The sequence below is a fragment of the Chenopodium album genome, chromosome 3, assembly GCF_948465745.1.
Source record: "Chenopodium album chromosome 3, dcCheAlbu1.1, whole genome shotgun sequence".
NCBI classification, from domain to species: Eukaryota; Viridiplantae; Streptophyta; class Magnoliopsida; order Caryophyllales; family Amaranthaceae; genus Chenopodium; species Chenopodium album.
This window is the reverse complement of record NC_137836.1, coordinates 6,971,943-6,985,145: the sequence shown is the minus strand read 5'-3', so window position 1 is coordinate 6,985,145 and position 13,203 is coordinate 6,971,943. Positions and strand designations below refer to the sequence as shown.

Here is a 13,203-nt window from a genome sequence, read left to right as displayed (position 1 = left end):
ACATAAATCGTCAAGTTCGATTAAAGCATTCACACCATGACTTGATTTCCTACTCAAGACATCCGCAACAACATTTGCTTTCCATTCATAGTATTCAATGTTCACGTTATAGTCATTAAACAATTCTAACCAACGCCTCTGTCTCATATTGAGATTCGTTTGAGTGAAGATATACTTGAGACTCTTGTAATCCGTAAAGATCTTATACTTTACTCCAAACACATAATGTCTCCAAATCTTCAACGCAAACACTACAGCCGCAAGTTCAAGATCATGTGTAGGGTAATTAACTTCATGAGATTTGAGTTGGAGAGAAGCATAAGCTATCACCTTCCCATTTTGTTGCAACACACACTAATCCATTCTTTGAAGCATCACTATATACTTCAAATCAATCACTTCCATCAGGTAAGGCTAAAACAAGTGCGGTGGTTAAAAGCTTTTTAAGAGTTTGAAAGGCTTGTTCACACTTCTCATCCCATTCAAACTTACTTTCCTTCTTCATCAAGGTAGTTAAAGGTCTAGCAATCTTCGAAAAATCCTTCTCAAACCTTCTGTAGTAGCCATCTAGTCCTAAGAAACTCCTTATGTCAGACACATTCTTAGGCGTAGGCCAGTCATTCACTGCTTGTATCTTTCCTGGATCCACAAAAACACCCTCATTAGACACATAATGTCCCAAAAATGCAACCTTCTCTAACCAAAATTCGCACTTCGAAAACTTAGCATACAACTTATTGTCTCTAAGAGTTCTCAACACAGATCTTAAATGCTCCTTATGTTCTTCCTCACTTTTCGAGTATACCAAAATATCATCAATAAAAACAACCAAAAACTTATCCAAATACTCATGGAATACTCGATTCATCAAATCCATAAAGATTGCAGGTGTGTAGGGAATATTTCAAGCGTTAACCCCCTAGCTTGAACCCCACTGTGATCATACACTAAAGTACGGTGGCGTCAAAAAGGGAAGAAGATAGAGCAAAAGAGTCGCCAACAAGTTTTAGGAACTTGTAAACCATTCACGAGGTGAAGGTTACACCCCTTAACGATCCAAGAGATCATCAACTCCATAAGGTCTAGAACCAAATAAGGGTTCGGGGATGAAGGTACAAATCCAACCTAAAAGAGATTGAATCTGCCCTAATAATAGGCCTCTACTTTATTCAGACTGTATTCATGTGCGCTTTCTGACTAACATGCAATCAATAGGATTAAACCCTAAACCTGTTTATCTATGTTGGTTGAATATAATGCACAAATAAATCTATTATTGGCGATCACTTGAATTATAATCATATTAACCCTAAACAAGATTATTAATAAATTATCTTATTAAGCGTGATTACAAGTACCAATTCCCTTTAAACATGCATAAAAGGCGTGATCAAGCAATAACCTTAAATATCAAGCAACATAATAAATAATCAATATCATGAATAATAATTATAATAATCATCATCATAATAATAATCATAAAAATAATAATCATTATAATAATCGTCATATTAAAATAATAATCATCAAAATAATAATAATAATAATAATAATAATAATAATAATAATAATAATAATAATAATAATAATAATAATAATAATCATAATCATAAATTATAATCATTATAATCATAATCATGTTCGTGTTAATATTAAAGCATAATAAAAATAGCAAGATCCTAGGCATGATACTAACAAGATTAATAACAAACCCTAGCATGTCACTAAGCAATAAAAATCAAATCTTTAACACTAACATGATACTAATAATCATAAATATTAGGAAGAACATAGGAAGCATCGCAGGAATCATAATAAGCATATTTGATATTATAACCTTTTCCCTAAACATGATACTAGGAATATCATAATAACAATTTAAACATGATTTCTACATCATAATATCAATAAAAACCATTAAAGAACTTACTTTGATGCCTCGTACCTTTCTAATAACAAAATACACACGTTAGTAACTTCAAGGAAAATAATAATCAACAAATTAAATAAAATAATTGAAAGAAAGATTTGGAACCAAACCCTCAGAAATTAAACCTTTCACGTCTAGGACAAAGGCAACTTCGAATATGGCTAGGTGTTTCTAGATCTTGTGAATGCGGAATTTTGTATGTGAAAAGCAAGTTTAGAAAAGAGATGAATTAATGAATGAATTGATTAGGAAAATCTTAAGGAGAATTAGCGAATGATTAAAGAGAATGAAAGAGAATTGAAAACTGATTGTTGATGAGAATTGGTGAATGAAAACGGAGTTTTTAATACGTTATTTATAGAAAAAATCAGCCAAAAAAGATAAATTAACAGAACAGAGTCCTAGCGCACGCAAAACAGAGCTGGCGTCAACCCTGGCTAACTGGCGTCAGGCACCAACACTAGCGCCAGGCGCCAATGGCTGGCGCCAGGCGCCAATGCCTGGAGTTAGGCGCCAGGCCTGTTTTTGACGCGTTTTTCAAAATCAGATAAGTTTGCCATACTGGAGGATAAAATCGTATATTTTCTTCAAAAATGCTATTTGATTTTAATTAAAACTCTGAAAAGTCAACAAAAGTCAATTTATCAATGCTAATTGAATTAGGAATGAAAAGAACCTTCTAGAAGAATCTAGAAGACTAAAATCATTCCTAATTGCATTAGGAATGATAAATCATATTAGGCCCGCCCCTAGATCATTGGGCCGCATACAAGGCTCAAACCGGGCCCAGTTTAGTAAATTGGCCATAACTTCCTCAATATTCATCGGAATTGGGCTTAAAATATATCGTTGGAAAGGTCTTTGCAAGGCCCATCCAACTACACTACTATTGTACCCATATCATGGACCAACCAAACTGGATTGGCTGTTTTCTTAAAATTAGTTTTCAAAAACAGAGAGAAGAGAAAAGAAATTAAAACTGTCCGTAACACTAGACTTTCCACACTTTCGCTTCATTCGATTATGATTCGACGCAAAAGGTACTCATCACTGGGTTTGGTTTTTGGGGAGACACAAATGGGTGTCTACAGAAGCCCCCACTTTGACTGAGTTTGGAGAAACGCAAGTTTCGAAAATAAAGGTCAAAGTAGCGATAGGGACGGAGAATGATTTAAAACGTTCTGCGATTCTAAATCACTCTTGTAACGCCGATACCTGCAAAACTAGCGTTAGTTAAACAGATAAAAGAGTTAAGAAACGCGTATCTTGCACCATCGAGCACACGTCTCTGAAAGTAACCGATTGTTTTGATGACCTCCTACAAGATAGAGAATGTCATCCCGCTTGAAAACCGCTACGCCTGTAACTGCTTCCAATATAGAAGACTGCTTCGCCTGAAACGATCCTATTCCGCTTTGATAATATTCCACATCCAAGGGAATACTATTGAAGATTGCTTCTGTTGAAACAATCCTCAGTTATTTGTGACAACTCTCCACAATCTAGGGAACGCCACCTTGTTGTTTCGATGTTCACTCGTCTCTGAACAAAGAGCTTCTTTTTGATATGTTCACGCATCTCTAAACAAAGGGCTTCTTTTTATATGACTCCAATTTCCGCTATGATAGTCTTCGAAAAGATCACTGCTTTTTAATCCTTAATGCTGCTATGCCAGTACGTCGGCGCTTTGTTGCTTGTGAACCAGTATGTCGGTGCTTTTGCTGTGATGACAATCCTCTTTTCTTTGGGAATAGTTGCCAACATAACTCCTGTATGATGTATGACAATCCGATTTAGGGAAAGTTGTCAATGCTTCGTAACAATCCATCCTTGGAAATGTTGCCACGATGAAGCGACAATCCATATCTCAGAAAATTTTCCAAAATCCAATTTTTGGGAAAAGTTGTCAATGCTTCATAACAATCTTTCATAAGAACTTTGCTACGATCGACAATCCACATCTTGGAATATAACTCTTGAAAGCAATCCACCTTGGAAATTTGCCAACGCTATGCGACAATCCTTTTGGGAAAATATTGCCACTATTGACAACCCGCGTCTTGGAACTTTTGCAAAACAGAGTCGACTGAAAATCCACTTCGGGAAAATTTTCCACTTATTGAAATGAATGACAATCCACGTTGAGGAACCTTTTCCATAGGGAACTGGGTGTATGACAATCCAATCTCAGAAAACTTGCCAGCGGTCTATGAATGTATGACAATCCGAACTTGAAAAAACTTGCCAAACAAAGAAGGATCACGACAATCTTGAAAACTTTGCCAGAGATGACAATCCAATCTTGGAAAAATTGTCGTTGAAGAAGATGCACGACAATCCATTTTTGGAAATATTGTCAGTTGGGGATGACAATCCAATTTTTGGAAAACTTTGTCGTTTAATAAGAATGCGCGACAATCAATATTTGGAAATATTGTCGTTTAAGTGCTTGCTTTTGAACCGATTGCAATGAGCCAGTGTTTTAGGCGCTTAAGCTAAGTGAGATGATCTTTCGTCAGGTCGACCACTTAGACTGTAATCAAACCAGCTACTTAATCATGTCAAATTGCTTATAGGGGCTAACTGGCGTACCAAGGAACCCGAAATTGCTGTATGAGGTCGAAATCACCTTTCTGAGAGGCTTCGAGCTCTGTCGTTGCTGAGATATCTCTAGCGCCAGGAATTGGAGTAGGGTCTTCCCTATTCTGCTGCACCTGTATTTATTTTGACTATAGAACTTTGCCAATTTCTTTAATTATCTTAGGGTTGACCTAAGGTTTAGCGTTGCTTGACTCATTGACTCGACACAACTAAAGGCATAAACTTGACTCGCTGTGATCGACTGACTCAAGGTTGACTCGACTCAAAGTAAAACGACACGTGTGACTCGTGACCCGTGTGTGCATATATTATGATTATGCGACTCGAGAATGCAAAAAACAAAAATTTTCTGTCATTTTTGTGGAGGGTACCGACTTTCTCCCGAAAAAGAAAGACGCGAAAAAAGAATCAAAAGTATGAAGATGCATGTTGAATGAGCTTAGTCAAATGTTGTGCAAGGATTAATTCATCCTAGGCTTTCTCAATTGTTGACTCCACGATGAAAGTATTTGGGTAACTTAGGCACGGAGGCTAAGCACTTCATACTTCGTGATGCAATGACGATTATGATTGATGAGTGATGTTGACAAGGCATGCTTCAGCGTTATGTTAAGATTTTATGACAAAGGGTTCTAAGGGAAGGTGTATTTGGTCATGTATCTGTGCAGTGTGTGATAGTGACACTAAGGTTAGGCCGCAAGAGCTAAGTGTGTGGAAAAATATATTGAAAAGAGTCAAATGGTGGCGACTCTTAGGCTAGGTAAGCTAATGATGTAGGGATCAAGCCCCCAAGTCTAGATCTAAATGAATAGGGATGAGCATAGGATATCCCTTGTATTTTTATGCTTGAGTTCCTACTCTTTTTTAGCTCTTTTTGCTTTAGCATTTATTTTATTTTAATAAGTGTGGGCAATCCCGATCATGCGGTCTATCACTCACTTGGCACTCATGTTTCTCAGGCACGGTACCGAGCACTCAATAAGAGACGCAATTTGAGACGTGTTCATATCAAAGATATTTTCATATCAAAGACATTGGAACACTTGCCCTTTTGTACACTTTTATTTACTTTTTGCTTATTTTTTGCTATTTTAATCTTCTGAATTCACTCAAGCCTTTTGAAATTGCATAAGTTACACACCATCCCATCCCAAGGTTAGGTAGATGTAGGTTGAAGAAAGAAGGGTCTATCATTAGACGAGGCTCAAAATGGTTTATGAAGAAAGGATGTATAATTGAAGGGTGAAAGGTAATATAATGTGGCTACAAGGGGTGCCTTAAATCATTGGTATACCTTGTGCTTAATTCGACATGGATTTTTTATTTTATTTTATTTTTTTTAATTATTTTTTCTTTTCTTTTTTTTTTTTGTTTTTTTTTTATTTAATGCAATATAATGAAATGATCATATATAATGAAATAAATGCTCATTTTATCAAAAAGGGAAAAAAAAAACTACAAAATTAATCTAAAGGAAAAGAAAAGGTGCCTATGCTAGACTTATTGGGGAAAGGAAAAAATGAAAAAGAGGTAGAAAAAGAGGTCATGAAATCTTGTCGTTGAAGCTCGCCTCTGTCTTGTGTTGTTCGCTTCATCATCATCCAGTCTTCTCGCTAGCTAGAGGCAATGGGATCTTATTTGCCTCTATGAGATCTTGAATGAGGTTTTGAAACCTGTAGCATTCATCAGTAGTATGACCGCGCCCTCGATGGTAATTGCAATAGGAGTTTGGATTCCATCTCGAAGATCGATTTTCTGGTGTTGGATCCTCGGTAGGGCCAATAGGTTTGATTAATCCTCGATCATAGAGACGATCGAAAGCAGCATCGTAGGTCATTCCAATGGGTGTGAACTCTCTCCTGGGTTTCCTTTTAGATCCTTGATTGTCCATGGCTAAGACACCATTATGGTCAAAGGTACTAACATTATTACTAGAGTGGGCGTTTTCGGAAGAAGAAGGATTGTCATTCTTCTTTCCTTTCCAGCCACCGTGGTTACTATTGTTAGTAGTTTTTTGCTTTGCGAGGTGATCTTCGATTTCAATTCTGATGTCATAAACGGCCTTGAAAGTATTCAAGTTGTGTTGATATAATAAGTGCTTTGAATACTTTTCTTGGGGATTCTTGATAAACATCCTCACAGACTCCTTTTCGGTAGAGACCTCAATCATCTTGGCGGAAATTTCCCTCCATTTATTAAAGAAAGAAGTAAATCCTTCATTCTCTTTTTGTCTTAGCATCTCAAGTTGTCTATGGTCGGTTTCAACTTGGATATTGCACTTGTACCTATCAACGAAAGCATTCACAATCAATTCCCAGGTAGAGGTTTTCTCCTTGTCAAGGGAGAAGAACCATTGTTGGCAAACGGTTTCAAGAGATAGTGGGAACAGAGAGGGGAAAACCTTCTTATCAATACCCTTAATGTTCATTATAGTTTCGAAAGCTCTTAGATGAAAATAAGGGTTATCAGTTGCCTTGAATTTAGGGATGTCAGTGGCGTTGAACTTATGCGGAAGAAGTTCCTTGTCCAGCGAGACCCCTTGTGAACTCATGCCTTGAAATTTATAGTCACTAGATAGCTTTCTTAGACTCTCTTGCATGAGGCTCATTTGTTGTTGCTTCACGGGATCATCGATCTTGAGTGTGAGCAGCTTCAGTGTCTCAGTCACGTTAGTCAATTGACTCCTAAGTTCATTAACTTCCTCTTGAGTTGCCATTATCTTTTTAGCCTTCCTCTTTTGACAAATCGGTTTATCAAAAAGTGAGACTTGAACAAAGGTGTTGTCCTTGATTAATCGCCCTTCTCTCCTCGACCAAGTAATGTGAAAAAGGAATTTGGGAATATTCATTGTTAATTATTTGACTCAACTTTATTCAACATGCAATGGATGGAGAAAGTGAAGAAAAATGGAATAGAATGTGAAGAAGAATGATGGAGTTGGAGGGATATGAAGAATTAGGAATAGAATATACCCCCCTACTTAAATGACGGAAACACCGACTTATGCATGAACCTAAGACATGCCCATGGTGACATGTGTACTCAAAGTGTGTGCTAAGACTAGTGAGTGTAGATGGTACGTTAAGACTCGTGTCATGACCATGTGGCTAGACTTAATTAACGATTTGACAAGGTGTTATTGACAGCGAAAATTAACTGAATTAATTAGCAAACTGGTTAATTAGACACTAGGTGATGACCCGACCAATAATCCGAACTGTCGGCCAAACGACAGGGGCGTCACACTGTGTAGCTTGGCGCCAGGCGCCACACTACACAGGGTGGCGCTACAGCTCAGATTTTGGCGCCAATACTGGAGCTTCAATCTGGGACTGTTTTCGGTGTTATTAGTCAAAAGGGGTATGCCTAAAGTCGTTCTAGGTCAATTCCGATTAAAATATTAGACTTTATTGACTCAAGTTAATTAATTAATTAATTAATTAATTAATTAGGCAAAGTTCTTTAAGTCATTAATTTGTTTAATCTCAACTCAAGTCAAACAAACGGTTAAGAGAAACATAGAATATATGCACAACAAATAATGCACAATTAGTCAAGTAGGCACAATATGATGCAATGTGTTTGCAACCTAACCATGGTTCTAGTTCTCTAAAGTTCGGGATATGGTTTAGTCAATAGAAGGTCCATGGTTAATTGTCCGGATGCACCGCGCGGAAGCCTAACCGTGAAGGGTTGGCGCGAGTGGATGGGACACCGCGAGTTTTAGAAAAAACTCGCTTCCATGGTTTGGTGAATTCAATATCTCGGATGTACCCTTTGTTGCACGGAGCGTTCAATCAGGTAGATGGAGCATGAATTCCCAGAGGGTTATGTCCATATGTAGAACACATATGGATTTCAGAAAAGTGAGAAAAAATTCAATCAGGAAGTAGGATCGAGCAAACAATACGAAAAACCGGTCGAAATTTGAACGCATATTTCTGGCTCGGTATTGGGGGAAATTGACGCCAGCAATCAAAGATTGGCGCCAGCTTTTAGCTATAGCGCCTGGCGCCAATTCTGGCGTCTGGCGCTACGGTTAAAATGCTGGCGCCAATGCTCTGGTCATTGGCGCTACTTCCCACATGCCTCAGCAACTTTCTGTGCTCGATAAAATTTTCCAATTTCGCGCGGTATTATATCGGTCCTAGTTGTGAAAGATATTTCTCAAATTTCCTACGTGTAAAATCCTATGTTTTTAACTCATTACGGATGGTCTTTCCAATGAGATCTTTTTTATGCATATGACAATAATGTTAATCAAAATTACGCACATGAAATACTTAGAACGTTTCAAGTCTCATCCACTCATTCTAAATCATTGCCGAAACAAATTCAGGAATTAAAATAGAAATCCTCCCCAGTGGAGTCGCCAAAAACTAAAGGGAATATTTCAAGCGTTAACCCCCTAGCTTGAACCCCACTGTGATCATACACTAATGTACGGTGGCGTCCAAAAGGGAAGAAGATAGAGCAAAAGAGTCGCCAACAAGTTTTAGGAACTTGTAAACCATTCACGAGGTGAAGGTTACACCCCTTAACGATCCAAGAGATCATCAACTCCATAAGGTCTAGAACCAAATAAGGGTTCGGGGATGAAGGTACAAATCCAACCTAAAAGAGATTGAATCTGCCCTAATAATAGGCCTCTACTTTATTCAGACTGTATTCATGTGCGCTTTCTGACTAACATGCAATCAATAGGATTAAACCCTAAACTTGTTTATCTATGTTGGTTGAATATAATGCACAAATAAATCTATTATTGGCGATCACTTGAATTATAATCATATTAACCCTAAACAAGATTATTAATAAATTATCTTATTAAGCGTGATTACAAGTACCAATTCCCTTTAAACATGCATAAAAGGCGTGATCAACCAATAATATTAAATATCAAGCAACAAAATAAATAATCAATATCATGAATAATAATTATAATAATCATCATCATCATAATAATCATAAAAATAATAATCATTATAATAATCGTCATATTAAAATAATAATCATCAAAATAATAATAATAATAATAATAATAATAATAATAATAATAATAATAATAATAATAATAATATTCATAATCATCATAAATTATAATCATTATAATCATAATCATGTTCGTGTTAATATTAAAGCATAATGAAAATAGCAAGATCCTAGGCATGATACTAACAAGATTAATAACAAACCCTAGCATGTCACTAAGCAATAAAAATCAAATCTTTAACCCTAACATGATACTAATAATCATAAATATTAGGAAGAACATAGGAAGCATCGCAGGAATCATAATAAGCATATTTGATATTATAACCTTTTCCATAAACATGATACTAGGAATATCATAATAACAATTTAAACATGATTTCTACATCATAATATCAATAAAAACCATTAAAGAACTTACTTTGATGCCTCGTACCTTTCTAATAACAAAATACACACGTTAGTAATTTCAAGGAAAATAATAATCAACAAATTGAATAAAGTAATTGAAAGAGAGATTTGGGACCAAACCCTCAGAAATTAAACCTTTCACGTCTAGGACAAAGGCAACTTCGAATATGGCTAGGTGTTTCTAGATCTTGTGAATGCGGAATTTTGTATGTGAAAAGCAAGTTTAGAAAAGAGATGAATTAATGAATGATTTGATTAGGGAAATCTTAAGGAGAATTAGCGAATGATTAAAGAGAATGAAAGAGAATTGAAAACTGATTGTTGATGAGAATTGGTGAATGAAAACGGAGTTTTTAATACGTTATTTATAGAAAAAATCATCCAAAAAAGATAAATTAACAGAACAGAGTCCTGGCGCACGCAAAACAGAGCTGGCGTCAACCCTGGCTAACTAGCGCCAGGCACCAACACTAGTGCTAGGCGCCAATGGCTGGCGCCAGACGCCAATGCCTGGAGTCAGGCGCCAGGCCTGTTTTTGACGCGTTTTCGAAAATCAGATAAGTTTGCCGTACTGGAGGATAAAATCGTATATTTTCCTCAAAAATGCTATTTGATTTTAATTAAAACTCTAAAAAGTCAACAAAAGTCAATTTATCAATGCTAATTAAATTAGGAATGAAAAGAACCTTCTAGAAGAATCTAGAAGACTAAAACCATTCCTAATTGCATTAGGAATGATAAATCATATTAGGCCTTCCCCTAGATCATTGGGCCGCATATAAGGCTCAAACCGGGCCCAGTTTAGTAAATTGGCCATAACTTCCTCAATATTCATCGGAATTGGGCTTATAATATATCGTTGGAAAGGTCTTTGCAAGCCCCATCCAACTACACTACTATTGGACCCATATCATGGACCAACCAAACTGGATTGTCTGTTTTCTTAAAATAAGTTTTCAAAAACAGAGAGAAGAGAAAAGAAATTAAAACTGTCCGCAACACTAGACTTTCCACACTTTCGCTTCATTCGATTATGATTCGACGCGAAAGGTACTCATCAATGGGTTTGGTTTTTGGGGAGACACAAATGGGTGTCTACAAGGTGCATTGGTCAACCCAAAAGGCATGACTGTAAAATCATAGTGCCCATATCTAGTCCTAAAATCAATCTTAGGAATGTCCTTATCAGCAACTCTTAGTTGATGGTACCCCGAACATAAATCAATCTTGGAAAACACACTAGCTCTCGTCAATTGATCAAACAAATAATTGATCCTGGGTGTAAGGAGGGGGTTCCCATCGTAAGGGGTCCTCTCCTTAAATGCCCATGGCCACTTAAAAGCTTAGGACTTTACACTTGTTAGGGTGTAGTAGGATTTGAATTCCTGACTGTTTGGGGGACCTTGAATTAGAATTGATTCTATCATTATGCTTTTTTGTAAGAAACAAGTAGGGAGTCGCCAATGAGTTTTAGGAAAAACTCATAAACCTCGTTCATGCCTTTCTTCCATGTGGAGTTCATGGAATAATTAGCACGAATCATAAGTTTACCCATGCCCAAATTGGTCTACAAACCAAAAATGAGTTCGGGAGCGAGGGTACTAAAATAACGTTCCTTTTAGAGGGAAATCGTTATTTTAGCCCTAGTGCGGCCTCTACTAGCTCTTCTTTTTTTACAATTTCATCACCAAACAATATATGCAACGCGATACCTAAAACTATGTTAGTTGATTTTATTTACACATATCAATTCACGTAGGAATTACATTGTAATGTCGTTATTCTTACTTAATCAAATTCGTGAAAAAGAACAAGAAAATAAACAATATTCGCCTTGGCTTAAGTGATCAACCAACAATTATTTAATTCAATTCTAATCTTTATTTAACGTAAGATACTATGTGGAATTGATTAAATAATTATTTTAAAGGTGATCAAACAACACTACTTAATTAATTAAGGTTCTTTTAAACAAGAAAATAAATGTAATTTAACTAAGTGCTCGGGAATTTACCACTTTTCTTTGCTAAATCTTCGTTTAGAATACTTATGGACTCCTTATTGTTGGGGAACCTCCACCGTAGTAACAAAATATCAAAAGGGGTGAGTGTTTAGGACAAGAGGGGTTAGGTTGCACAAGTTCACAAGTATTTCGCCAGAGTTTTAGGTTATTTTCTGTATATTTAAGCCTCGGTTTAAGCTCTTATTTATAGGGAATGATTAGGTTTAGGGTTTCGAGTATTCTACCGCAGCAGGTGTCGCGCGCAACAGGATGAGTTGCGCGCGGCATCCCAGCGCAAGTGATTAGGTTGCGCTGCTATGGGCAGCGCAACTAATTGTCTTGCGCGCGGCTTTATGGTAAGATTCGATTTTATATTTTTCGTATAATTCTGAATCTTTCGCAGCGCAACTCTGGAGGTTGCGCTGGGTGTCGCGCGCAACTGAATTAGTTGCGCGCGGCAGCCCAACGCGACTGTTTGAGATGCGCGCCGCTTTTTCTGTGGCAACACTAAGATTTAACCTAGGCGCTCCTAAATCCGTCATTATTGGGTTTAAGGCACGGGCTTAAGCCTAATTATGATCGAGTTTAGTTAATTGGACCTTTGTTTTGGCTTTTATCTTTAATTTTGGCTAGTCTTTTGTGTTTTGTGGCTTCACTAGTCCTCCATAAGTATTCTTCACTTTGATCCAACACAAAGATGGTTTTATTTATCGTCATTGCACTTCCTGTCGGGACAGGAGGCCAAAAGTAGATGTCTACACTGGGCAATGGGTACTTATTCTTTATCTATCATCACATTATTCAACTCCCTATAGTCAATACAAAACCTCATGCTCTCATATTTCTTCTTCACAAATAAAACAGGTGCTCCACAAGGAGATGCACTTGGCCTAATATACCCTTTATCCAACAATTCTTGCAGTTACACTTTCAACTCTCCCATCTCAGCAGGTGCCATTCTATATGGTGCCTTAGAAATTGCTGCAGTTTTGGGAACTAAATATATTGTAAACTCCAATTCCCTCTTTGGTGGCATTCCGGAAATCTCTTCAGGTTATACATCCAAAAACTCATTCACAATTGGCATATCTTCCACATTCACCTTATTACTCTTTTCCAAGTCTTGCACACAACAAAAGAACAAAGGATACCCTTTACTCACAAGTTTCGACAACTTCATTGTAGAAATAATTCCAATACCCTTTGGTTTTCCAAAACGTCTGTAAGACACAATCTTTCCCAAAGGACTCTTCAAATGAACCTTCTG

The 13,203-nt window shown here is 36.9% G+C and overlaps 1 pseudogene; it reads right to left on the bottom strand.

Annotated features, from left to right (window-relative positions):
• Positions 1–391: 391 nt before the first annotated feature.
• LOC145624786 (putative mitochondrial protein AtMg00860 pseudogene) lies at positions 392–12,972 on the bottom strand (annotated as a pseudogene).
• Between the last annotated feature and the right edge of the window lie 231 nt (positions 12,973–13,203).